The sequence below is a fragment of the Empidonax traillii genome, unplaced genomic scaffold (assembly GCF_003031625.1).
Source record: "Empidonax traillii isolate 1590-97213 ecotype Southwest subspecies unplaced genomic scaffold, ASM303162v1 scaffold303:size634589, whole genome shotgun sequence".
Taxonomy (NCBI): domain Eukaryota; kingdom Metazoa; phylum Chordata; class Aves; order Passeriformes; family Tyrannidae; genus Empidonax; species Empidonax traillii.
This window is the reverse complement of record NW_020955496.1, coordinates 312396-338590: the sequence shown is the minus strand read 5'-3', so window position 1 is coordinate 338590 and position 26195 is coordinate 312396. Positions and strand designations below refer to the sequence as shown.

The window sequence follows — 26195 nt, the reverse complement described above, 5'->3', positions numbered from 1 at the left end:
AAAAAAAAAAAAAAAAAGCCGGGCTTTGGTTCAGCTGTGTCAGAGCGGAGGGCTGCCGGCCATCTGTCCGCGCAGGGCGGCACGGAGGGAGCCGGCTGCTGCAGCCCCGCGCAGGGCGGCAGGGCGGGAGCGGCGCACCCTCGGCAGGCGGGAGCGGCGTGTGCGGGCTCCGGGGCTGCTGCGGCGGCTCTTGTGCGGGTCCCGCTCCGCAGGTGGGTGTGCGGGCCCCGGGCGCGGCAGGGCGGCGGGCGCTGCCCGCGGGGGTGGGCGCTGGGCTTTGCTTTGTGGCGATGCTGAGGGAGCCGCGCTGCCGCCCCGCCGCGGGGTGCCTGAGGAGGAGCCGCGTGTGGCCGCTGTGCCGGCCCGGGACGGGCGGCGGCGGTGGCGGCAGGCAAAGTCGGGGAAACTCGCTGCGAAAGGTCGGGAACCAACAAGTTGCTGTGGAAGCGCTCCGTGCGGGGATGGGGCTGGCTTATCGGCCGCGCGAGTGAGCCGCGCGGAGAGAGATCCATCAGGGACTGTCAGTCGGGAAGTGTGGGCTTCCCTCGGGTGAGTAACCCCGCCTGAGCCGCAGCTCCGGCGCTTAGAGGCGATAATATCATCCGGAGCCTGCTCGGTGTGTGTCCTTGTGTCCCGGGCTAATGGTTTCCTGCAAGTTTAACGTGAAATGGGGAGAGGCCAAGGGAAACCGCAGGGGTTGCGGAGGGGATTAGGAAAGCAGAGGCTAATAAGTTTCAGACGTGCTGTAAAACGCGCATCACTGTCAAAACCAACCAAGATGGGATATTGTCCCGTATTTTGGCGTTGGCATTGGAAGTTAGCACCTTTCATTTAGCTGTTAAAGTTTCTGGAGGGTTTTTTGTTGTTGTTTTTAAGTTGCTGTGTAAACTGAGTAAACAACTGTGTCGTCGCTTTGTGAATTGTGCAGTGGGGGAAAAGTGAACTTCAAAAGTGTTTCTTAAAGAAAAGTTAGAAAATATATGGTAGCTTTGAGTTAACAGTAATGATAAGAGGAGTCTGGATATCATACCTCATTGTTATGGCTATTAATATTACTATTTTTAAAGATGCAACAGATTTTGTTACTATACACCTAAAACTATGTTTTAATGTCTTTTATGCATCTGCTAGACTGTCCCTTTAGTGGATATGGTTATATTTTAGTGTGCAACTTGAACTTGTGTTCCTGATAACCCTGTTAGTGCTACTGGAAAAATAGTTATGACACCTAAACGCATAGTTATTACCTATACGCATTTTAGCAGCTTATGCATATATTATAGGCAGCAAAATGCAGTCATAACTGAAAATTCTGTTGTGTGTCTACCTTCAAATATTAAAAAACTCCCACAAACCTCTTGGAATTGTGCATACTAGCCAGTTGCCCTGTAGGTTGTGTATTTTCTTTTCTGTACGGTTCTAGATGTAGAACAATAGTGAAAAATGGAGTCGAGCAGCTGATAATCCATTTGTCCACTGCTTATCCCTACAAAGATTCCTGGTGCAAAGTTCATGAACTATTACTGAGAATGGTTGAAAGCAAAGTCCAGGAATTGGCCATACTAAAATCCGTCAAGACTTTGGGAAAATAAAATAAACTGAAAAGCTGAGGCTTACTTCCTCATAAACCTCTTCAGAAATTGTCATCTATCTAGTATGCCACTCATAAGAAAAACTTGATCGATCAGGTGGTTATTGCTCCATACTGTCTTAATCTATAATCAGGTGAACAAAAATATTTTTACTTTCCTTACAATCTGAAATAGCTGGTTTCTTACGAAAGACCTTGCCCACTTACTTTCTGTCTCATCCGTGTCCTTGCTGCAAAAACAAGTCCTCAAGAATATAAATATTTGTTTTACTGGTTGTGTTCTGTATCATTCTCACTGTCCAATTTATGGTGGTTTGAATATTTCCGTAATATTGAAGTCAGTTGCCATTACTTCCTTCAAAGACCCTATTTAAACACATTTGTAGAGTGTGTGCAGTACGATAACGTGTAGCGCCATGGATATATTAATTTTATTCTTACATGGCTCAATATATGTTACTTCAGAGAAGCTAGAAACATGATGAACACTCCATTAGTGGTATTGGTAAGAAATACATTACCGCAAGTGCACAGTCAGTAAGAAAGCGCTTTTATTTGAAAGCGTTCTCATAACAGACAGTGTACTAATAATCATAACCTGTGCTGCGTATTTCAGTGCTAGATTACATTTGCTTTTAGGTTCTTTGTAAATACAATTTTTATTCAGGATTGCTGTATTTCTAACAGATGCCCAGGCTCCTGTTCGTTTTCAGCCTTTGCAGCCTCTGAATGCTGCAGGAATTCGCTGGGCAAAGGACTGGGTGTCCGTGTGGTAGGCATTTTAGGATGCAACCCTTCTTCTTAGGAGCCAGCCTTGGTATTGTAAGGCATTGAGGTCTGATAATAATGTGAAGTGAAATGTGGTATTAAAAATATAAGTCAAATCCAGAGACTGCTGTGTTGGTTGGATACCCAAGAGCAAGCTGGAATAGCCTTCTCTGACAGATTACTGAAAATACAGTGAGCGACTTTTGCAAGCCGTGAGGGGAAGCACTCAGTTTTCTGCATGTGAAGCCGCTTGCCACGGAGCCATCGCAGGGCAAGAGGCTGTCCTGGAGAAAGGGTGAGAGTTTGCACCCCTCAAGGTGCTCTGTGCTGGGGGAAGAAGGACAGGACACGGTGGAGCACAGCGTGACTTGGCCCTCCTGCTTGGGACGGCCTTGATCCAAGCATGCTGGGCAGGGACAACTGCCGAGGGACCCTTGCAGTAGGGCAAGGGTGTTTCACTGTGGTGGAAAGTTGTGGAGCAGCTTGGAAAGCTAATGAGGGATGTGACTGTAGTCACAGGTGTGTGTAGCAGAAGTGTAAAAGAGGTATTTGTGGGAGGGAAGCATTTTGGAGCTTCAGATGCTGTGGCAAAATACATGGTGGTCATGCCATGATGTTTTTAGGGAAGAAGAGAGGTCAGAGATCTGGTGGAGCAAGGAGAACAGGCAGGCTGGTGGCCCCAGGAGCAGCCAGGAGCCAAAGCTTTTAATGCTGCCACAGCAAGACTTTGCAGCTGGACAGAAAACCCAGTTTGGGTGCTTTGAGAAGAAAGAGTCAGGAGCTGGGAAGTGACCGTGGAGCTTCCTGCTTGTCCTCACGGACCAAGGAGGAAGCATTGGGCAACTGAGCTGAGGGGAGATTAGGTGCAGCCAGAGGGCTGGCAGCAAGGGAGCAGGGGAAGAGTGAATTGTCTTTAGCCTTTTCTGCGGCGTACGTGAAATTGGGAGGACATGCTTACTGTTTGAAACACAGCGCAAGGTTAGTAACCCAAAATGAATCTGTTCACTGAATCCGTTTACTCTCGTCGTTAGTCTTTCCCAAAGATTTTCAGTTAGTGGGGTCTGCATCTTGTGACGTTTATAAACGCGTCATGATTGGAGACTGTACAATGCACAGAAATTTAGTTTCATAGACTTTGCCAGATCATTTTGCTTTAAAACAGACCTAGTTGCACTTTTAATAACAGATGCACTTTGTTGTGTTCACTTGCTAAGCAACAGACTCCCTGTGCTGCCTGTGAAGCACAAAAGCAAGGGAGGCTTTGACACACCAAGTAAGGCTTACGTAAAGTTTGTGTGCAGCAGCAGAAAGAGTGAGTGATGAATGCTCTGACTTTTGTTCCTTACATTAAAATAGTTTAAGGTTGGGTATTTTTCTCTGCTGGCTGCCATCAGCAGTAGAAGTATCAACAGGAGAAAAATGGGTCGCTTGGGTTTTAGCATTAAGCAGCAAATCCAGGGCCAATAGGATTTAGCTAGGATGTTAAGGTTTATTCAGTGCATTTAGTTAATGAAGTTGGGGGGAGGAAGAGGAAAAAGTCAGTGTCTGGGCTTGGGGGAGGGGATGAAATAGCCTGCTGCCACCGGGTGCATCCTGCAGTGACTCCTCTTGATTGATAGATGCTTCATAAGACAAAAAAAAAGACCTGAGTGAAGGAGGTTTTAATTAAAAACACCAGCTCTTTTGGATTAAAATCAAGCAGAAAGTCTTTGTAACAGACATCCACCTATTCTTAAGGGTGTATGTTTTTACCCTTAAGGGTTTAGTGTCCATCAGCTAGGGGAAGGGGAAGAGGAAGATGATGATATGTCCAAGCATCTATGAAGTGGTTATAGAGCCACAAAGATACTCAGCAAGCACAGTTGTATGGTAAAATTCATCAGGCAGGCACAGAAATCAAGTTCAGGCTAACAAACTCCCGTTTGAGCACTATGGCAGATTTCCAGCAGACAGCCCCATCGTCCCCTATGCACACGGGTGGCCCTTTGCTGTGCTCACTCGTATTCTGAAGCCTTTGTGTCCCCTGCCAAAGGCTGTCATCTTGTGTACACACATGCTGTTCAGCATCTTGACTTGCTTTCTGAGCCCTGCTTTCTTCAGCACAGAGACACGAAAAACAATTAGCATAGAAAGTCATTGTCATTTAAAATAAAAAGGGCTGTGATCTATACTTTGAAAAACAAAAAAATTGCAGACCAGTGTGAATTGATCTTTTCTTCCAAGAGAGCTAGTGGGTTTATTTTTTTGTCTTGGTTCAGCTTTTTTTAATTCTGGTCCTCTATGGACCGAACTCCTACTCAGATCAGACCTTGTTTTTTCCAAAGCTGTAATGGTCATTTAGAGTCTGATGAACTTTCTTGTTCCACCCGCCCCCTCAGAGGTCTGTGCTTGGCGCAGTATCTAAACACTTCTGGGAGTCGTTGAGCAGCAATTAATACTGTCAAGACTCAGCCCAGTGACCTCAGCAGACTTTCCTCCTATGAAGGATGTGGGCATTGATGGCAGGATTTGACTGTGACAGTATGGAATAAATAAGCAGGAGGCTTATAAAGTGAGTAAAAAGAGTCTATGTACCTGTTGTTCTTGGCATAATCTAATTGCTCAGACAGCCTCTAGCTTGATAAAAGTGTGTGAGGAGGACGGTGTAGTATTTATTAGTATTTATTGCAGTGACACCTGAAAAGTTCTGCAAAATGATCCACAGAAAAACTTGAATGTGTGATTTTCGGGTTGGTTTCATTTTGACCTTAAAAATATTTTAGGATAAATATTTTCAAATACTTTTTTAAAAAAGCAATGAATATACTTGGTAAAACACTGCACTTTTCTGCCTTCTTTTTTACTGTTTTATTTCTGTTACATTCATTGGACATTTCCTGAAAAACTTTTGGCCCTGCTTACAGAGTAGTTTAGGGACATGTCTGTAATAAGAAACAAAGAATAATTTCACTAAAATTAAAAATAAAATAGAAAAAAACCCACAGAAAAAACCCCGAAACAACAAACCAACAAAAGCACTGTGATGCTTACAGCAGGGCTTTATGAATGTTCAGCCAAGTTTTAGGAAATGGGGGTGGCTGTGTCAGAACAGCAGTCCCAGGCACAGCAGCAAGAGTCTGGGCAGCTGCACACAGAGCATGTAGAGAGACTATGAGTCTATGAGAAGACTTCGGTCATCTTTTATGTACAAATAGATATGTCTTTGTTGGTTAGCAAATACAGATATTATTGCTGACCTTAGGATTTCATGAAATGAAATCTGAACAGTCTGGTTGTCTCGGTGGCAAGTAGGGAAGCAGAATACCATCCCAGATACAGAGCGTGCTATGTAAAACTGAAGAGGGATGTGTCTCTCAAAAAAAAAAAAAAAGAATACTTTTGAATGTATCTACATAGTAATGAAATGCTTGGTGCAGTGTCCCCACCATCTAGTTTTGTATTTATGATCCTCTATTACCTTTACCTCTGATGGGCTCATATTTTCTCATCAGTGGGCAGTAAAGCACCTATTCAGTGTTTGAGACTAAATGACTAGAAAGACAGAATCTGAGATTTCAAGACCATAAAATTACTTTTCTGTGATTTCATTCAATTAACAGAACTGTGTGCATACCTCATTAGCATGATTCTGGCTGCATGCCAGCATCTGACCAGAAGAACTAATGGAAAATTTGCTGGCTGTATTGTAACATTAAACATGCTATAGAACAACAGCAGAGATTTTAAATGAAAAGGCTGTGAAACGTTAGGGGCTGATGCAACCTTTGTAAATGCTGTAAATTCATTCAATAATTACCGTATAATCTCAATAATTACTATATAGTACTGGATTAAATACTGACAGTCCCTGAGCTATGTGGATCTGGTGGAGATTTGCTTACATATGATCAAAGTGATTAAAAAGACTGTCTTGTAAACGTATGTTATACCTATGAAAGTAAATAAAAATAAAATGTTTTGCTTCTGCAAATAGGAAGATATAAAATCTACTGCTGTTCCAATGGACAATTTTAGTTTTAGTTTCCATTTGCAGCGATGAGAATCAGGTTTGGAGTTGCAACTCCTTTTAATTCAGGGATGTTTAAATCAGCGGATTTTGTTCAAGTAGTAGGGAACATCAAAAGTTAAACCGTTAGATTTCTCCATGAAGAGCAAGGGCTCTGAGCAAACACCGAGAGAGAGAGAGAGAGAGAGATACACTTTGTTTCCTGCTTTCTCCTTCCCCTGTCAGCATTCACACTGTACAAGTACAGATGCCTGGCAGGTAATGAACAGCATCCCATGGTGCTTACTGTGGAGGGGTAGAGGAAGCTGAATAAAAATTATAAGAGCTATCAAAACTTGTTTGCAAGGAAGTTTAGTGTACTTCAGTGTTTGTAATGTCAAATAAGTTAGATTCTCAGAATCTGGCCCTGTGTTTTAAAATACTTTAATTTGAAATGCTTAAGTTTTGGAAGCCTCTCTTGTCTGTGCAGGGATGATGCACTTCTGACAAAAGATTGCAACACGAGCCATTGTGGTGGAGCCTCCTGAAGCTGTATTTTCCTGTTGACTAACTAGAGCAGCTCCCCAAACAGCCCCCAATCCTGACAGAAATGCATATGCACTTGGGGGTGTCTGCTGTGACCATCAGGTGCTGGGTGTGACTCCTTCCCACACTTCCAACCAGCACTGCTGTTGGCCTCCCGTTTGCTTATGGGAACTGGAATTGCCAGTATATCTCTAGAAGCTTCAGTACCAATTCATCTGTTGGCGTATCCTATCATAACTTAGTATGTGACATCATGTTATTCAGCCTCTTACTGGTAGGTGTTTTGTGAGTAATTAGTGTTTGTGTGTAATTTCACCCCTATCTTAAAAAAAGCATGCTTTTAGAAGACACTGATCTTCAGCTATGACATTGTAACTTTAGGGATACCTGTTTCTGTTCCTGGCTGTGAAGCAGAATGCATTAGCTTAAACACTAGAAATGCAAATCCCTGCGTTCTGTAGCTGTTAAGACTGTCACGACTGTGTGTAAGGGTGGCTCACCTGTTACTCTTCATGTTGTGGTTGCATAGGATCACATCCGTGACCAGGTACCGAGTGCCAGCTGATGAGTGATATTCCTCAGTGGTATTTCCTAGGTAGTGGGTGAAACAATCCCTGTGCAGCTGTGTGAATTTACTTTAATGTGCTTGGACGATGCTTTTTGGTTTCTCAGAAACGTCCTTTCTGCTCTCTTGGTTTCCAGTTTCAATGAAAGATAAAAGCCATAATTATGGCTGTTTAAGTGACTTATTTTTGATATTTCCTTATATTCTGTTACTAACCTTTTTCTGACAAAGATAGCCTTAACTTTTAGAGGGTCTTATTTGTGTACTTTGTTGTTTGACTGGACAGTTGTATGATACTTGTGGTGGATTACATCTACATGTATAGTCAGTTTTGTTGGTAGTTACTTCTTGACCCCAGACTTGCTGGGAGGAGTTTGCTGACACACAGTTTGGACTTTGGGCTTTGCCTTGTCATTGCTGGGTTTCATTTTAGGGTATTCTGCTCGCTGGGACCTATTCACTTCTAATCCTGTTCATTGTCTGAATAGAACTCTCCCAGCACTGTGACCTTTTCTTGCCTGTTGTATCTCCTGTTAAGAAACAGCCCTGATCTTTCTTTGAGTGGGTGTATACAGTTACTGTGGTGTTGGCAATAAAATGCAAGCCAGGCTTTACAAAAAAAAAAACGTACAGAAAGTATCCTTTTTACTGTGCTTTTATTACCCTGGATTCTGCACATATGGATGTGCTTTTAGTGGGCTCAGGTGTAAAGGGCCCACCAATATATATCTAAACCTTTCTAAAGCAACTTGAATTCCCTCAGGAGAAATACATTAAAGTTCCTATGAAAATGGAGTTTTCTTTTATCTTGTGACCTTTCTGATTTCCCATCACTAGACAGGAATGACCCAGTCTCCAATGAATATTATTATTATTATTAATCAATAAAGGTAAAAACAGCAGATCATATATATAATGGTAAATAAATAATAACAAAGTAGCCAGAAATAGGGTTGCCTATGGCTACTGATAAAATGACATCTTCCTTTTAGCTCTGTAAGCTTCCGAGATCACACTTAAAAATGCATCAAAATGTGATCCTCTCAATGAGAATATGGCTGAGTTGACAGATAAAGAGTTGTATTTCTAAATAATAGCTTTAAAATATACAGGACAAGCTTAAAAGATTGCAAATACACCTAAAATCGGTTTCATTTCTATTTCCTTTGCTGCCAATGCAATTCAGAGTTTTCTGATACATATATTTTACATGGAGGGGATTATCTTATGTGTAGTTTATTCGATTTCTGCACAATCCTTTATTGGCTATGTTGATTTCAAAGGTATTAGTTCTTACTTGAAACACTTCACTGGGAACTTAACCACAACTTTAAATGACGACTGGCAAGTTTAGAAAGAAAATTGTCAAGTTTATAGTCCTTAAATTTCTTGCATGCCTCTGCTTCTAGAATGCCAGCAAATCAGGCAAAATTTGTGTGCATGCTTTTCCAAGTTTAAAAGGAATATAATAAATTAATGTGCATTGTTATCACTGCTTTTTGAGAAAAGTCTGAGAAACCAGTTTGTTTCTTATAATAGTCACAGAAATGTCTCAGTTGAAGTAGTTTTGCGTTGGTACTTTTATTTTCATGATAGCAATTGCAATTTTTAGGGGATGGGTATATCAGCAGAATAAAGCCACTTTGGCCCTGCATATATGTTTAAAGCTAAGGGCAAAGTCTTCTTTAAAAATCACATCAGCACAGATTCAGTCTAGTGATGTGTTTGGCTCAGCATATCTTCTGCTGCAAACCTTATTTCAAGAGATTATTAGTCGAAATTTGAAAACTGTGCAGACATCTCTTGCAGAAAGCTGATAATCTGTCTGATGATCCTCAGCACCCTGGGGAAAGCTAAAGAAAAGGGTGTGTACTTGCATGCTTTTCATTGAGAACATTTGTTAGGGTAGATGGCAAATGGGTAGGCTATAGTAATAAACAAAAATGGGGTTATAGCTTGTTGTGAGGCAAGCTCGCATGTCTGCAGCTTTGGATAACTGCAGTCTGTAACAGTCTCTTGCTTCTATACTTCTCATACAAGAAAAGGACTTATTGAAATGTATTTGTTCAAGTAAATGTTGTGGGTTTTTTAAATGATGTGTCATCAGCAAAGTATGGAGAACATCTATATTCATTTTTACCTAATATTATTCAGTTAATATTTGGTCAAAGTAAGTATACTGTTTTGTTGTGCAAGCATTGAGCATCTAATCTACAGACCTATCTGTGGTTTGTATATATGCATAGTGACTTTGTGACAGAAATGTTATTAAACATAAATGTCTTATGTTTATTGTCAATCTGAAGTCCTGTTGATCCTCATTCTTAGCTGATGATGATCTTATATTTGTAACCGAAGTTGTATTTTAATAGTTTACCTCCTTAATTTTTGCAAATTGAAATAGCTGTTTCTATGTATTCCACTCATGTGCTGTCTTAATTCTTTGGGACAGACAGTGAAGATTGTCCTGAATTTTAACATACGTGCAAAAGACCAAATGTGATAAAGTCTGAGCTGGAGATAGCCTTATCCACTTGTAGCATCCAAGGAAGGTGTTGAGGAGGAGGAGATGTCCACAAAACCCCAGACAGAATTTCTCCTCAATTACTCTTTTGGAACTGTAGGATGAGAACAGGTTTCTCTTTAATCCCTGCGGATTTCTAGGATCCTCTATCCTCCTACATCCCATCTTTGTGGCAACTCGATAGTGTTACCACACACTTCGTTTGACTTTAGCTGCAAGATTGCACCTCATTTTGAAAGTGATGTGTGATACTGCTCCAGCTCGTATCTGAATAAGATACGAGCTTTTCCCCAAGTAACAAGTGATAGGACAAGAGGGAACAGCATCAGTGCTGCCAGGGGAGGTTTGGATTGGATATTAGGAAAAAAATTATTCACTAAAAGAGCTATTGGGCACGAGAACAGGCTATCCAGAAAAGTGGTCGAGTCACCACCCTTGGAGGTCTTTAAAAGACATGTAGATATGGGACATGGTTTAGTGGTGGACTTGTCAGTGCTGGGTTAACTGTTGAAGTTGATGATTTAAGGGTCTTATCCAACCTCAATGATTCTGTTGTCCCTGGAAATTGTGTTTTCACAGGCTCCGTCTTCTTTCTCCATCCATTTCTCCTGACTTTTCCTCTCATCCTCAGAAGTTTTAAACCTGTCTTTCTCCTTCTGTTGGGGTAGAAGAGGAAATCATAGGGTTTGCAAAGATGTCTTGTCTCAGTCATGGGACCAGTGCAAAGTGTGTGTGGTATTTCCGTGACACTAGAAATACAGAGTGAAAGCCTTTGCACTATGTTTGGATAGAAATAGCTTATCTTGGTATGTGGATTTTTTTCCACATCCCTCAGAGGAGGTAATATTTTTATTGACATAGGAAGGGTCTTGTGGTTACTATGGGAAGACTACACCAAAGCACCTACTGATTGTGTCCACCACCACTTATTTTCAGTAGGAATAGACTTTTTGAAACTTGTGCATTTTCATTTCAGCCACTTGGAACATTCAGCAGTGAAATAACTAAAAGATATTCTAGGCAAGCTTTTTTTTCCTCCCTGTTCAAATTAGCCTTCTGGATCTCATATTAATCATAAGGCCAACCTCTTGCTGTTTCTTTGTAAATCTCTGCTGCTCTGTTGAATGTATAAGTCAGACTTCATGTTTTTTCAGTTTTTGAGGTGTATCTCTACTTATTCCAATTCATGTGAGAAGGTATGGCTTTACATTGATGTTATTTGAAAATTTGCAAGTTGGATTAATTGGGAGCAAATCTTCTATTGCTGTTTGAGACACATCCTGGGCACTTGCTGCATGTCCATCTTTACCTGTTATGATGGGTCATTTGCCATATTAATGCCATTTTTCTTTGCTGTGATTGATATTAATGACTTGTGTTCCATAAGTTGCAGGAGAAAATAAAAATACTTCTTTTGGACAGCCATGTTTTCGAATTTAAAATTATTCTCAACTTTGATGTCTCTTTTGAATTCATCTCTGTTGTTGGGCATCCAGACAGCAGAACAAATGTGAGTGTATTCGGTGGGCAGATGGCCATAGGGTTGGGCTGTGTCCTGTAAGGCGCAAGACTTGCCTGTTTTACTTGGAGCTGCTACGTGTGAAATTACTTCACCTTGATTAAAATGCAGTCACGTATGCTGCTGTGGGGTGTTAAGTTTTGCAAATGTCTGGCCTACATTCTTCTGTTCAGTTTTTCCTTCTTTAGGTAAAGGAAGTTGCTTCTCATCTTACCCTCTACCAGGACTCTCAGTAATTCTCTTCTTTCATCTATATTGTTACCTGTAAGTTATTTATAGACTATGATCATATCCTGCTCAATCCTCTTTTCTGGATTATGTAACTTTATCTTCCTTAGTCTGTCTTCATATTCAGCATCTTATCCTCCAATTCCTGTATCATTTAAGTTAGCCTTCTTTATATATATGCCTAGTCATTTTATATCTTTTTTTTTTTTTTTTTGCAATATGTTGAGATAAGAGCTGCATGCAGTACTCCATTTGTGGTCACGTCATGGCTTTGTACTGTGGAATTATTACCTCCTTGGATTTGTACAAGATACATGCACATCAAAGACCAGCAGTTGCTTCTTCTGCAAACAGATCAAACTTGCAAAATAATCTTTGATCTCCAACCAATTTTTGACCCTACTTTCCGATGGCATCACGCTCTGCCCTTTTAGACAACAGTTGATGCTGCTTATATTCCAAGCTAAAGGAAGAATAAGTTTACTTGTTATGAGGAAATATTGCCCTGTTTTCTATATCAGCACATTTCAAGTATTTGTGGATTACTATTCTCTTTTGTAGACAAAGGCAAGTCGAACGGGAAGATGCAAAATATTTCCCCGAAACTACATGAAGTTAATGCTTAAGGAGCTTAAGGACTTTAAAAAAATAATAACTCATCCATATTTACTTGACATGTATTTGAGTTTGGGTTAATTTTCCTGTGTATTTGTCATTTTTAATTTCAAGACAGCAACAAAGTAATAGTTCTAAAATAGAAAGAAACAAACTGCATGTAAGACTAGCTGCTGACCATGCCAGGAGTCTCAGAAAACCAACTTCAGTTTTTGTATTTAGGAGGTCTCTGAATTTTTAGAAGCTTGACTGGTTTTGTTTTCACTTCACTCTCAATGCCTCCCCATTCATCAAACCTCTGAACTATCTGAATTATCTTTCTTGAATTCAAGATGTTTTCAGTTTGTATGATCCAACAATTGATTACATTCATAAAAAAAAATTTTGTAGAAATATGTGAATCTATTAATGACATCTGTAGTAACTTTTATAATAGAAAAATCTTTATTTTACTTTTCTCTACTTGTAATGTGCTTTTTTAAGTCAGTAGTCTTTTTCTGCTAAGTTTATCCCACTTGCCTAATTCTTTCTCTACTGCTGTTTCTCCTCCCCTGAATAGCATTTAGCACCCTTTACTTCTTTCCAGAGTTGCTTATCTGTGAAAGAGCTCACACTGTACTGTTATCTTGTGTTATTCTTGCCTGAGTGAATGGTAGAATTTCAGAACTAGTTTGTTGCTTGATTATAAAATTCATCTGCTCATTCAGATATAAACACTTAAAACATTTTGTGCTGATTTTATCACCATTGGTGGTTTCTTATTCTTCACATCCATATTTATCATTGTCATAAGTGGCCACATTTCTTATTTGCTTCCTTGCTAGTCTATGCCAGAGATTAATTTGTTTCATCATCTTCAGCTGGAAAAAATTAGGTGTTGCCGTAATATCGTACGAAATATTTTGATGCATGGTTCTGAATGACACTTTGTCATAATTCAGGTGAAAACTCAATAAGGCAAGCTGTCTTTAAAATACGTCTGTTTTCTTCCGTGATGGAGGTCCTTTCAGTTGTTGGCAAATCCAGTCTGATTGCTTGATTATATTGCTTATTTAAAGCAATAATAAAAAAGTTTTAAATGTATTAAGTGATTTAAGATTAGTGCCAAAATGAATGTCATTAAGCAGTCTAATGAACCAAGTGTGTTCCCTTTTGAAGTTAGCAGTCACTGAGATCTGGGAGAGGACTGTTAGTCCTGAAAAGCTGAAATGCAGTCCTGCTGTTCCAAGGGAAGCCCCAGGAAAGGGGACTTGCTGCAAAAATTGAACTGGAATTAGAAAATAACAGAATTTAGGGAGAAAATTTAACCCATTTGAAGGCATCTTTCAAACCCTGGAGCTGGAATCTTATCTCATACCTCATTGCCACTGAATCTGCAGAGATGTGGCTTTGATTACCATCTGCTCGATAAATGGTTCCTTCCTAAGGTCCGTCTCAGGCTATTAGACAGGGAGTTAATCTTCCCATACTGTGCTGGGAGCAGAGGGATTCAGGATGGTTATTCCTGGTTTGCCTCCCTGATCTGTAGAGCAGGTCTCTTGAATGCCCGAGTTTGAGATGTTGGAGAGACTAGTTATTTATTTAATTATTTTACTTGGTGTCATTTAGAATTAGTAGCTTGTCCAGGAGGTTTGTGTTGTAGTACATAAATAGCAAAAGAAAAATGTGCAGTGAAAGACAAGATACGTAGAAATAGCAGGCTGTCCAGATCAAAAGAAACCCTTTAGTTCCTACTTACATAGCTGAAGCTTTCTTTATTGTTTGGTTTCCGAAACAAATGATGCTGCCATGTTACTGCGGTCGGCTGCAAAAGCCTGCGGGTGCCCTTGCAGCTCTGCAGATCTGTCTGGCATCTGGCTATGAGGCCAGAGAACAGACAGACAGTGTGAGTGGGCTCCACACCACAAGTGTGCATCCCCACGGTATTTATAGGTTCTTACAGCACTGTTGGTGGGCAAGGCGCAGAGGCAGGGAGTGTGCGACCATGCTGCTTGTGGTTGCATTGTCAGCAAGAAAGAATAGGTGTATGTTTGGTTCAGGGATTTTTTGTGGATGATTTGGGGTTTTTGTGTGTGTGGTTTTTTGTTTGTTTGTTTGTGGGTTTTTTTGTAAGCAAAGCCACCCAGGTTGATTAGTCTGCTGAGCTCAGGCAGCAGGGCTGCATGGATTAGTTGTTGTCTAAGTGTCTGTGTGCCTTCTGGGATGAGCAGAAGTAGCTGTTCCAACAGTTTCAACTCACAGACACTGTGAATGCAACTACAGCTGCTCCTGAGCCAGCAGTCGTGTCTGTGTGTGTTTGCAAACAAATCAGATTTTCGAAGTCTGAGCAGTAACTTGTACTAAGTTTATTTGCATTGTAATTAGCTACCCTTGCAAGGTTAAATAGGAAAATGGGCTCCTATTCATAGAACATCCTGGTGTCTCAGAGAGGGGGGAAGTCTGTAGCCATTAGAAGAACCAGAGATGAGGTGGTCCTTGGACATGAGTGACAGCTGTGTGTAATGCTCCCTTTCCTGTTCCCACATCTGAGGCCATGCCTCTTGCATTCACAGGCTGTGGGATGCATCCCAGGCAGAGCTGGGACCCAGCTGCATTTGGGACATGAAGTCCCTGAACATTGCTGGCACTGTGCTGGGAGTAAGGCAGCTGGGACCCACTGACAGAGCATTAATCCATTTTGACAGGGAGTCAGAGAAGGGATGATTTTGAGAAAGGTTAGGACATCAGAGGTTGATACACACACCACTATGAGCTTACTGTTATTGTCTCCAAACTGCTTTTAGTGGCTGGATAATCCTTGCCCCTTAATTGCATTGTTCTTCGGCTTGCAATGAATATGAGTACCATGGTGCTTGTCATGAGGTCTGTCTTTAAATTGGAATGGCAAAGGGAATGCTTAGAGAGGCATGTTCTCTCTCTCCCTCTACCCCTCTTTTTTTCCCTTCATTTTTTCACTTTTTTTTTTCCCCTTATCTGCAGAAGAAAATGTAACACACAAATTGGAATAACAATCACTTTGTGCACTTCTGACATCAAAAAAGAGATCAGCGCAGGAGAGTTAAGTTGCAAAGTGCTGTGAAACAATCGTGTTTTAAGACCAGTGGAAAGCGTGTTAGTTGATAGTGGTCTGAGGGCTAAGTCACTTGGGTTAACTCTCAATTTCTTCTCTATATCCACTGATGAGTTATCAAATGGTAAGGAAACCCCTTCTGGTGTGACCTGAGTTACTTTACTCCATGTGTGGCAGTATTCTTTGCAAAGACAAGCCTGTATGTTTCCAATTCACTTTCAATTTTCATATATTATGCACCAGGGGTAATAAATTTTATTGCAATTTTCAACAGCATGGTTCTTTTATTTATTTTTTTAGTAGTTTTATTAACATTACTAAATTTTCTCTAGCTAAGCAGACTGATTGTCATTGTGTGAAGTAAGAAAGATGCTCAATAAGGTTTTATGGCCACATAAAGGAAAATCTTACGTTTTATTTCATCCGAAAATATGAGGGAATTTTCTCTGAAGTAGCCAATTATTCTTTGAAGCCATTCTGGACCACTGATTCTTAGCTCATCAAAGTCATTGAGTGCTTTACAGATTTATAGTAATGCAAATATGAACATTAGATCTGCCAGGATGTTACACTGCAACCTGGGGGAGAAAAAAAATGTGCCAGTCTCTATTCTGCATCTTTTGTTCCACAGTCAAGATTTCTGGTGTTGGCTGATCTTTATTTCTATTTCATGTACTTGATCTGGATCTCTCTGGAAGCATGGTTGCTTCCAGTTACAAATGAGAGGTGTTGACTCAGCCACAGTGATTAGTCAGTCAGACAGAGACTAAAAGAAAACAATTTTATTTTTCTTGATCAAGTGCAAGAGTAGATGCATACAACTTTTCTGTTTGATATGCTCATGAATTCCTCTCCCCCCTTTTTTGATCCATCTTTGATCCTCCCAAAGAATCTTGAATTTGAGCCAGATTTCTCTGGGAAATTGTCCCTTTGATGATGATATTTGCCAGGAAAGGGATTTCCACTATGTGTTAGCAGAATAAAGGATTGTTAACACTCTGTAGGTGGTGGAATAGGTAACATGAAAACCACCATGGAAAAAAATTAGATTGTTCTTTTCTGCATCATATAAATACATAAGATTTTTTTTTCTGGTGATTCTGTCAACCTGTCAAGGTTTTGTCATGTTTTCTATCAAATTGCACTATCCCTATATGAGAATTATTCTGAGGATTTTTTTCAATTATTGTTTCCTGTCTATAACTTACTGAGGGGGGGGATGCCGTTGTTGTAAAGAGCCTGCATATTCATCTAGATTGGGCCTTCACCAGTGCGTGGTGGCTGTATTGGTCTCTCCTCTCTGTAATACAGAAGCTGTGAGGTCCTGTTGCCAAACACCAAAGTTAGGGCTGGAGCTCAGACCTTTAGTTGAAATTTGGAAAGTGACTGGGGAAGAGAAAGTACCTAAGTGGGAACAACCCTGTTCAAATTAATGGTTTCTTTTAAAGCCTGCACCAAGAACACTCTCTAAAGAGCAGTAGGGATGCTTATCTTCAGAGCCAGCGTGTGTACAAAACATGCTCCAGGGGCTTTAATGATCAGTGGGCACAAAGATGCTTTTGTTTCCAAATTTGTGCCTGAGGGGATGTGCCTGATCTGTCATGTAGAAGAGTCTTCTCATAGACCACATAATCCTGGGCTGGGTCCTTTGGGTGAATCTTATCTGTTGCTAAATAGACACATGAGATTCTCCCAAAGGAAATATGGAGAGGACTATACATAGTGTAAATCACTGTCAGTGGAACTGAGGGAAGGAAAGAACTCTGCAGGCAACTGAAGATATTTTTAAACTGAACAAAAAACAAAATTGTTTTATAGGTTGTTCTCATGTCTGGTAATTCTTGGGCAAATGTAGGTGACACACAGGACTCCTCTAGGGTAGCACTTACGTATCTTCCTCTGCCCGAGGTCCTGCATTGGCATTTCCCTTTGTGGTGTAAATTAAGTCCAGATATTCTGACTCTGAACCAAGACCAGGGGCAGATCTTACATGCTGAAGGTCAGTTTCAGGTAGATAGACATGGGTTCCTTCCTTTTGATGGAGGGCTTATAAACTACAAAAAGAAGGCTTGTAATGCAATTTGTACCTAAAACTGTCTACGGTGAAGAGACCTGAAAACGTAAGCATGACTAATGTGTCTTTTCTTCCTTCTTCCTTTAGAGGAAAGCTGTGATAGTGTTCTAAGAAAAACAGCTAAATTGTGATAAAAAGATGTCTTCTAAAAAATGTTTTCCAGCGTATGGTCTGAGAACCATATCTCAAAAACCCTTGGCAGGTAAAGATGAAAAACAAGCACTTTTGCCTTGGGCTTAATTTTGCTATTCAGAGGTCTGCATCTCCACTGGAAAATATTTAGGGATCTGTGAATTGAAAACAGTTGAAAATCACTGACCTGAAAATGCATTCCCTTGTTTTCAGAAAACCAGCAAGACTGAGTTAGCAGAACATTTCTCTATGGTGATTTTGATGCCTTTTCCTTCCAACTCCCGTCCTACTAATGGATCACATGATCTGTAGCTAGAATATAGCCTTTCATTTCTTATCATCCTTCTCTAATGAGATCTTCCTGTGTTCAAACATCATCACATAGCTTTCCTAGACTGCCTGTGTGATTATCCAATGTAATGAAAATTGAAATGGAAATTAAAAGTTAGATTAGTTTGAAAAAAATCATGTTTTCCACTTAATTTTAAATGGTCAGTCTTGCCAAAGGAATCTCCCATTGTACTTAAGATATGTTATATTCCTGGGATCAAGGTTTATTTCTATTAGGCTAAAAAAAAAAAAAAAAAAAAAAAAAAAAAAAAAAAAAAAAAAAAAAAAAAAAAAAAGACTACCATAAATGAAACAGATGTTTCTACACTGGATATCATAATTATCCATGACAGTGCAGCCTGCCTTTGGAATGCATGTACTACAGGCACAGCATTCATGTATTACAGACCTCTGACCTTAAGCAGATGCCATTATTTTAGTCATATGGACAAACCAGAAGGAAGGTTAGAGCTCATTTATATGTACACAGTTCCTTATTTTATGTATACATATGGTATTTTTGCTTTGAGTTTTATAGGAAGTTACCCTTAAAAGGGGTTTAGGGTGGAATTGGGCTTCCTTCTCACAGAATGTGGTGGTTTTGGTGGTGTGGCATTGTGTTTTTTTTGGTATTTAGAATTCCCTGTTGCCTTTTATTTTTTTCAGCACAGAATGTGCTGAATGTAGGAGATTGCTGTTTCCTAAATTATGCACTGAAATCACTAGGATTGCCTGGAGTGGACATCAGCCCAGACTTTCTTCCCCTCGAAGTAGCTGTCATCTAAAATAACCATCATCTTGATGAAATATGCTCATGTCTGATCATAGCCGTGGCAGTAGTCTTAAACAGGAAAACATACTTTCAGTTCACTTGATTGAGGTTTATATTTGTTGCAGACCACTTTTAATGCAGGTAGGGAAGCTGCAGCTGCAGTTAATTGTACTACATTTTACTGGAGCACTGCTGTGATGTTTGTGACCTTCCTCCTTCCGTTTAACTGAAACTGTATAATTTCATTTTGTGATATTGCCTGAAGCCACCAGGTTATCCAAATAGCTTGCCAGGCTCAAAGCAGAACATCAAACTGTCTCCCTGTCCTAGAGACCCTTTCACACTTCAGTACTATCATCAAGAAGCTAATTTTTTTTTTTTTTCTGGGGAGACAGATGCAACCCCATCCTTGAATCCTTGAATCATATTGCAATTACGAATGCAGGAAATGGGCCTAATTCAGCTAAAAGGACAACTGAGCTACAACACTGCAATGCTGTCTTACTGGTAAGAATAGTTGCAGGGATTCCTGACAAGTCCTGACACCCACAAATTTACTGAAACAAATGCTGCTTTCATCTCTTTAATGAAAGCACCTGCCTTTAAGCCTTTAAGCAATGGCCAGAAGATGCTTATAGGTTGTGAGAGAGGCACTTCAACTGTGCACTTTCCTATCCCTGAAGCATATGCAGCATCAATGTGACCTCCAAAACACAGGTAAAAATCTGTATATATGACCTCGGTTTTTGAAGAACATGGAACTGCGTGGCTGCAGCAGTCGGTGTGTGGGAGCTAATTCCATCCGTCACCCTGCACAAAGGCTGGACCACTTGGTCCTCTGCAGTATCATCCTCCTGGGCTTGGAGCTCAGGGAGAAGCCCAGGCAAGAATTGTTGAGCTGACGTGAAGCTGCGGCTGCCCTCTGGCTTTCTTGCAGTCTGTGCTTTTGGATGCTTTCCATAAAGATAGGGAAGAGAAACTTGGCTTATTTGTAAAGGGTTTGTTACTTTGTTATATATATTTTAGGGAGGAAGAAAAAAAACCCCTTAAAACTTTGAAAACCATAGGAATTCACAGCTCAATTCCTCCTTTTACCAAAATTTGCCTCTTTCTTGCATTATCCACCCTCCTGTTGTGAAATGGGGCTGGAAAGTAACAGAGCAAGGTAGGGGTGAACATTTGTACTGTCTGGATCTCTCAGACCTTAAAGGAGCCAACCAAACTGTATTGGGTTAAGATCTATTTTATTGTAGCTTTTGACATAGTGTTGTAGAGCTTCGTTCTGTACAACTTGAAGCTGTTAAAGTTTAAAGAAAATTAGATGAATTGTAGAGAAGAGGTGTAAGAGTTCACTTACAGTTAGTAGTATCTGACACCTGTTTCCAACCACAGGTGGAAGGCTGCATAATTTGGCACAAAGATACACAGAAATAACCTCAGGCATTGTTTCTGTGTGGCGCTAGACCACATCAAAATTACTTAGGGCATGACAATATTTAGATCAAAGCTTTGGAGCTGAAAGGGCATCCAAATGTAACTGCACCTAAAAAAAAATAACCAAGTAATCCTTGTAAAAGCTTTGGCACAGCATTCCTTTGGTGGGAGGGGAAGATAGCTGTTGAAAAAACCTGATGTTTGCATTGATTGAAAGTGAAAATTTAGACTTGTATGTTGGCAAAAGTCATTCTAAAGGATGAAATTGCATTGTCTGTTCTTTTTTTATAGAGAGACTATTAGTAATTTGATATGAAAATGTCAATTAGCTTCTTTATATGATATGTGAGTCAACAAATGTGCACTATGAGTTAGCCATGCAATTTTCAGCATTATTAGTACTGATAGGTATAAGTAATTTATGTTCCAGAACTTTCTGGGGGCCAAAGTAAATTGTGTTTAAAAATCACTAATATTCTAAAAGCCCATTTGTTTCCCAGCTCCTGCAGCTCAAAGTAATGGAAGTTTAAGGCATAGTTTATATTCTTTTGTAAGTGTGATGGACATCACAGTTCCACCCCAAAAAAAAGAGACCCATGGGATGGAAGGGAGCTTTTGACCTCCCAAGCCCCTTGCTGATAACAAACTGTCCCTCTGTATTCAATATCCTCATTAAGGAAAAAAAAAAAAAACAACATTTAACTGAGGATTTGCTTAGGCATAGGGGCTTAGAAAGTCTGAGCTTTTCTGTAGCTTAGCTGTTTAAGAGTATCTTACTAGTCTGACCTAATAAAAGTAGGAAGTGATTTTTCACCTAGAGGAAAAATAAAGAAACTATAGGGGGCAAACCTGTAAGTTGAAATTGGGTAGGTCCTTTTAACAGCAACTTCCAATTTCTGTGTTAGCCTGTGGAGAGATGTGTCCCTGTGTCTTTACTGTAAACCTTCCAGTCTTGAAGCAAAAAAATCTGCTTTCTGGGCTGCATTGGAAGAGTGGCTTTAAAATTAAAGCCCCCTACATTCTGCAGGGACCATGATCCATTCTATAAAACAGATGTTAAAGTGGAAAGGATCAAAATAATGTGAGTGACTTCAGTTCCAATTACTTGTTGATGTCCAAACTATAACAGATGTGGGTCTGACTCTGCAAGATAGGTATAAAATATTGCTGTTACGAATTGATGATGTTTTGCTCTCCTTTTGCAATGTTACATTGTAAGAGAACAAAGGCAACCAAGTTCTCTTATCTGTGTTGCCGGTAGGGAGATTTTCACTGACTGAAGACAAATGCTGTAAAAGCTTTAGCTGGTGCTAAACCCATCACAGGACTGAAGGCAAACTGCTTTATCTGCGCTTTGGCAGAGATGCCATTCTTCTCATGGAGAAGAGCATGGGGCATCTCTTGGCAAGTGAATTTTGTGGATGTTGTACCTCAAGATTTCTCTATTTTGATAAAGCTCAAAGGACAAGTTTTTTTTCTGGGAGGGATTTATCACTGCTATCTATTAAGTGCCTCTAAACACTGTGTACTTTAAATATTTTACAGCTACATGAAGGGATTAGGGCTCAGGACGCTATGGTTTTATGCCGCTTATCTGTCAAATGGCTGTTATACCTTCATTTTCAGAATATGTTTTACCTGGATATGTGATTATCAGAACGCATTTATGTAAGTAACTCCTTTACACCAGGAGCAGAAAGTGGGTATGTAAAGTCACCCCTCATAGGTCTTTTCATGTCGGTTCCTTTGTTTGTTTGGGTCATCGAAACCTTTAGCAATGCATAAGAGTAATCTCATTTAAGGACACAAACAAAGAACCAGCTCTCTGTTTTCCGAAGTTGCAACAGAAAATAAAGTATAAACAATGTTCCAAACATAATTTATAAATTCATTGCAGTGACATCTTGCCTCTTGCATAAGAAATACAGCATATACATACTAAGCAGAGCAGTTCATGGTAACCAGATGTAGGGTCATCCATTAGCAATACTTTATCTGATTAGTATTGTTAATGGAAGGGCTTATCCAGCCATTTGGTAGAAGCGGGTCTGCGGTAGATCATGATTTCTTGTCAATACAATCATCAAGGCCATCATGGTTGCGACAGCCCACTTATTAACCCGCTAGAGAGAAATGGACAGAAAAATCTACCAAGCAGGCAGTGAAACAGAGACCCTTCCATTTATTTTTCTTCCATGCATAACATTGCCCCCTGTACCGCTACCTTTTCTGTTGCTTCACTTGGCAAGACAAATTATTTCAGCAACTTTCTTTACTCAGCTTCTGATACATTCAGTGGTTTTATTGTGATAATTTATGATAGTTTTGGTTTTTGTATTTATCGTGGTCTTAATAGATGGAAAGGTAGTACAGAGAGGGCATACTTCTGGAACAAATGGAAGTACCACAGTTACCCCAAAGATTATTCTAAAACATGTAGATTCGGAAGCAAAACAAAAGTTCATCTTCTGCCTGAGAAAAGAATGATCTTGAGATTGGAATATCTTACATTAAGTTTGAAGATGACCTATCTAATATTTTAATTTTGTACAATACAACTTCTGTTGTTTGTTGGAGTATTTTTGACAACAATCACAGTATTTAATGATTTGTCTTCATCATAGGTAATATGGTTGGATATTAAAAATTGAGCATAGTTTTAATCAAATAGGATTTATGTAGAAATCTGTTCTATAGGTAATATTTTGTTGGTAGTTATCTATAGTAATTTTGAGTTTGGTTTTGAAGCCACTCTGCAGTTAAAATATAGTGGATTTCTTGTTTATTTTTAATAACCGGGGGGGGGGGGGAATCTTCTGTTTAAACATAAGATACATATTTTTAAACAAAACAGGTTTTCCTAAGCTATTTGCTTTGCTCTGAGATGAAAATATTTCTTTTTAATTTAAGACAGTGATATGTTTAAAAAGCTGCTGTGAGTTTAAATTTGTTAAAAAATAATCCAAAAACAAGTGAGGACATACTATGACTTACATGCATGGTGGTGGATGCATAAAGTGGCTGTGCTATTGCAGAACACTGAAACCACAGAGCTTGTCTTGGTATTGATTATGATCCCAGCACTGTACTGTCTTTGCAGCTCCCATGTCAGACCCTCGCAGCAGGAAGTCAGCTCTTTGTTGCCATGGTTGTAGAACTGCGCCATTAACTTGGAATATCTTCTCAAACCAAACCCATTCCTTCCCTGTTTTCAAGATTAAGATAAGATTCATGAAAACTTTGGAAATATTTTGGATTTTATTTATCTCCTGCTAAGACGAGGTGATTTTCATTGACATTTGATTATATGAGAGGATAGTGTTTCTTTTCCTAAAATTATAACTGAGCTTACCTACTTAATTTTAGAATTTTTTTAAATATCCTTTAAGAATTGAAGACTTCTCGATACTTTTTCTTATTCTGTTTCTCTCTTTATTGCGCACACTTTTTTTTCATTCATTCTTGTCTTCTAACCATACTTGCATTTCTTAGGTTCTTTGTCCTTTTCTTTATTTCCATATCTTTCTTATTTTTGCTTTTCTGTTTTTTCCCCTCCATGTTTCCCTCCCCTAGATTGGATACAGGACCTCATGTCCCTTGTTCTGGGTGTGTATGTCCCTTCCTGTTCATCTCCCTGCCTCTTTTCCCCTTAGCTAGGGGTAGGAAGTAAAGCCTGAGAGATCCAAACAAGCATTTTCTGTCAATAAATGCATCTAATGTTGTCTACCATAACCACAAGATCGCAAATCTTGAATTGCTGCATGAACTGAGAAACACTAAGAGCTTTAAAAACTAGCAAAAAGACAATGGCACACAGTGAGGTTTTTAGCAATGAGGACAAATAGAAAAAGATTTATCTCAGGCCCTTTTGCTAAATTAGGCTATAGCTAGAGAACAAGGGTAGAGGATTGTGTGATTGGTGAGATGGTAGAGCCAAGGAAGACCAGAGCGGGAAGATCTGCTGTGTTTTATCCCTGTTCTTCTTGAACTTTTTAATTGTTACAGGAGATGTCAGAATGAAAGATCAAAATACAGACCAGAGAAAAGGAGATAGCTCTGTGTGGGAGAGGTAAACCAATAATATCAACATAGTAGTTCAATTTCTTGATGAGGTTACCTGGAGAGTAAGACATAAAAGACGCAGAAGGTAAAAGAACATAAGACAGGCCCGTCAGATCTTTTCTAAAAAGGATAGAGGGAAGGTGAGGATTATTCTCTTTTAATTGGAGGGGTAGGAAAAAAAAGCATTGAACTTCTTGGAGGAAAAGCTTCTGATTGACTCTATAGAAAGCAGTTGGATGGCCAGGGTACTAATGAAACACCTCACTAAAAAGAAGATACTAAAGCCTTCGGTGAAGACAGGAATTTGTACAAGTAGAAGCCAGACTGCAAGAGGTTAAGAAATGGAGAGAGCTGAGGTCATTCCGCCTGAAGAAGAAAAGGCTCTGGGGAAACATAGAGCACCTTCCAATACCTAAAACAAGGCTGCAAGGAGGTTGGAGAGAGATTTTTTACAGGGACATGGAGTGACAGATGAAGGGGTAACAGCTTTAAACTGAAAGAAGGGAGGTTTAGATGAGATACAAGGAAGAAATTCTTTACCGGGAGGTAGTGAGGCAGTGGAACAGGTCCTCCAGAGAAGCTTTTTAGATGCCCCATCCCTGGAAGTGTTCAAGGCCAGGTTGGATGGGGCTTTGAGCAGCCTAGTCTAGCTGAAGGTGTTCCTGCCCATGGCAGGGGGATTGAAATTAGATGATCTTTAAGGTCCCTTCCAACCAAACCATTTGCTAATTCAACGAATAACAAAAGGTAGTCAGACATAGAAGATAGGAACCAAAAAGGAGTTAACTGAAAAAAACAAAGAGAAAAGAGCAACTGGAGGTAGTGTAAGGAAAGGAAGCAGATGCTATGAGGCAGTAAGGGTTGTGGTGAGAGCCCTAGGAGACTAACAGATGGACCATGGTTTTTTTTTTTTTTGTTTTTTTTTTTTTTTTTTTTTTTTTTTTTTTTTTTTTTTTTTTTTTTTTAAAAAAAAAAAAAAAAAAAAAAAAAAAAAAAAAAAAAAGGCCAAAGTCCAACAAAATAAGACAACAAGAAAACCCATTAATGACAATCAGGGAATTCATGGGCTTAATCTACCTTCAAGAAAAAAAGCTCATAAATAGCTAGGATGTTGTAGTCAAATGGCTAAAACATTGTAAGTAGTTGTAAACTGCAGGTAGGGACCCTCAGATGCTGTAAACTAAAAGGTAGCTGGCACTGAATTTTTGGTTTGGCACAGCTCTTCCTGTGTACCGAAGTGTGAGTGCCTTGCTGGAGCCTTAAAACTGAAAAGCAGCAAACCCAAGTTTGCATGCTGCAGAATATGTGCACATTAATGAGTTTAAACTCATGCTCAAATGCCTTTTGTATCTAGTACCTCTCATATCTTATACCAGTCAGAACTGGTGTGCTTTTGATGACTGTGCCCTGAATTTGTACTGGTGTCCTTCAGAACAGAATCCAGCCACCTGGGTTGCACAAATATAGACAGGATAAGAGTTTTTCTCAGGGAATGAATTACTTCTTGCTAGACACACTCATATACCAATTTCCTCCAGGTTTTTGTATTGTAAGCTTAAGGGACTGAAAGTGACACAGCAGTCATCCATGCCAAATTATATACAGGGTACAGCACAATAGCATGACACCAATGCATCCTCTAATGTATGCTTAAACATCCTGATGCCATATTTGACTTAAAGGCTATTGTTGTCCTGTTACTGGGAATGACACCTGTGCACTTCCCCTCCCTATACAGCATCTCAACTGAACAAGCTACTGAATGGAATATGCCCTAAGTGGCCATATTTTATATTAAAATTTGATTAAATCCATTCTGTAGGCCACTTCAATGTGAATCGTAATTATATTATTCTGCCAGTAACTGAGGTAATATGATAAGAAGAATGTCACATTCTCTGTACTGCTTTTAATGGAGTATATATTATAGCTTGGTGCTTGCTCTATTCAGCAATCCTCACTTAAGAAAGAAATTTAATA

At 39.8% G+C, this 26195-nt stretch overlaps 1 protein-coding gene across 18 annotated transcripts in view; it reads left to right on the top strand.

Annotated features, from left to right (window-relative positions):
• Window positions 1–26195, top strand: part of LOC114060994 (poly(rC)-binding protein 3-like) — a 401074-nt gene that overhangs the window by 249443 nt on the left and 125436 nt on the right. Inside the window, exon 1 of one of the 18 annotated variants that reach the window (XM_027890937.1) lies at window positions 161–212. The exons of 16 other annotated variants lie outside the window; for them this stretch is intronic. The gene's annotated coding sequence lies outside the window, so the exon portion shown is untranslated. Of the gene's footprint in view, window positions 1–160; window positions 213–325; window positions 550–26195 lie in introns of those variants that run through there. One more of the 18 variants, XM_027890936.1, reaches the window with a different exon arrangement.